Source organism: Nicotiana tabacum, chromosome 12 (assembly GCF_000715075.1).
Source record: "Nicotiana tabacum cultivar K326 chromosome 12, ASM71507v2, whole genome shotgun sequence".
Classification (NCBI taxonomy): Eukaryota; Viridiplantae; Streptophyta; class Magnoliopsida; order Solanales; family Solanaceae; genus Nicotiana; species Nicotiana tabacum.
The window spans coordinates 63,934,635-63,937,102 of record NC_134091.1 but is presented as its reverse complement, the minus strand read 5'-3'; positions in this window follow the sequence as shown (position 1 = coordinate 63,937,102).

The window sequence follows — 2,468 nt, the reverse complement described above, 5'->3', positions numbered from 1 at the left end:
TTCTATAAATCAGGTAATTGTCAAATTCATATATTGCAGATTCTTGATGATAATAAGAAGGATTTGATCCCGATTTGGTTGATGAAGCATATTAAGATCTGATTTTATTTCAAGATGAATGTTATATCAGTGTTATCATCATGTAAATCTGTTAAAAATTAGTTAAATTATCATTTCTTCTTTATATATGTGATTGAAATTGTATTCTGTTTACTTAGTTTAAGGAAACGATAAAGACTTCATTTTTAACAGTGATCTTTGTTGGAATTCATATGTCAAAGAATCATTTTCTCTTTTCCTTCTGCTCCATCTCATGTTTTTTAATTTTTCTTTGTCTTTTACTTGCCTATTTTTACTTTATTTGTTTCAGTTTCTTTTGAATGCAATTAACAGCTTTGAATCGTAATAGATTAATAGAGTTGGGGTGGGGGGTGGGGGGTGGGGGGTGAGGGGGATCATGAAGACTAGATTCAAGAATCGTTTTATTCTTTTAATACATATCTAGTCTAATGACTTTCAAATAAATTAATCGTTAGGCAAACTCTAGGTGTGAATATTAGAAATAATTTTCTTAAAATATTTAGTCAATACTAGTTAGAACTTATTTTTAAAAAAAATTAACAATGGTAAGAATCAAGCTTTAGGTAGGCCCGTGGCTGTCCAACGGGATGGGACGAGACAAAATTAATGGGACAGGATGGGACGACATTTAGTCGGGACGGAACAAATGGGACAAAACGGGACGGGACAAACGGGACAAAATGGTAGGCCCATCCCGTCCCGCTAACAAACGGGACGGGACGGGACGTATTCGCGGGCCTTAAGTGTCATTTAAAAAAAAATATTAAGCATTAAGTTTGGCAACAACTATTTTTTTGACAATGACTATGTTTTTAAAGTTTGCAACGGCTAGTTTTTTGACTTATTTAATAAACTTAAAAGTAAAACAAAAATTAAAAAACTAAGTAAAGAATTATAAAATATAAAACAAAAGACTTTTAATGAATTTTTTTTTAGTAATTATAAATTTATAATAGAGTTATAATTTATTTAATATAATTTCAAGCCATTAAGTAACTAAGTAAGAGTGTAAGACAATTCATAAAATAAATTCAACGCTTAGAGCCTTTTATTTTTTTAATAGAACTTTCAAATCTCACATACAAATATAATTCTTTTGAAGAGCACCTATTCTACGCAGCCACCTTCTAGGAAGGGTTCTATTTGAATTAGGCCTCTTAGTATCCAATTACAAATTATCATACTAATATTTGTAAGCTTCTATATAATGTCGTTGTAACTTATCTGTAATTTCTCTCGGACATTGTTATGGAATTAGCAGTGTTGATTGATGTTCCATGAGTTTCATGCCGCCATCGCTCTCAGTGCTAAGTATCTCATTGTACTCTTCTTCTTCCCTAGTGGTTAATTTTTCAAAACCAAGATTTCTTCTTTCTGAATTAATCCAATCTCTGAATAATACGAAAATCTCTAGGCTGTCCTCCGCTAATGAATGTCTATGATCTCCGATTTAAAATCTTGTCATGCTAAAAGCACTCTCTGATGCTACCGATGATGCTTGAATAGTCAGGATATCTCGGGCCATTATTGAAAGTATTGGAAAAGCCTTGCCACACTCCCTCCACCATGCCAAAAGTTGTTCGTTGCCTCTTTGTCTTTAATACTTTCCAATCCTTGATTAAGATAAGAATCAAGTTCATCATCAATAGAGAAATCAAAACCTGTTATATCATCCATATCTTCCCATAGAACTTCTACTCTAGACTTAGAAGTAGAAAAAATCAAAACCTGTTGTTTTCATAGATTTATATTTATCAAACATTGATCTAAGCATAAGAATATATGTTAGCTTGGTAATCTTCGAGAGATGGTTGTTCATTATTTTGAATTGCTAAATTCTCATAAATTTTACGAGCAAGTCCCTTTGCACTTTTTAATTTTAAAGACGGATTAAGTATAGTAGAAATTAAATAAACATGGGAAATAGGAAAAAAATACTTTTTAAATTTTGCAATCATTTCATTAATGGCCGGTGCATAAGTTGGATTAGTTTTACTACTACTTTCACCTTTACTACTTTTTTACTAGTTTTTTTAAATACGCCAAATACATTTTAGGTGCCATAATTTAAATACGAAATTAAATTTAAAAAGTTAACACAAAAATTAAACACACAAATGAAATATGAAAATAGAATACGTAAAGTAAACACAAATATTAAGCACTAAAATGATGCACAAAAATTATATATTAAAATTAGGAGATGGAACGAGTGCACCGTGATTAAATATTGAAACTTGAAGAAATTGCCCAAACTATTGCTCCAAATACTTGACGAATTAATTTGAAGCTTGAAAGTTGCTCCAAATATTTGCCCAAATACTTGAAACTTATCACTTGATTGTGAGAAAATTGAGAGAATAATATAGATAGAATGTAAGAGATTT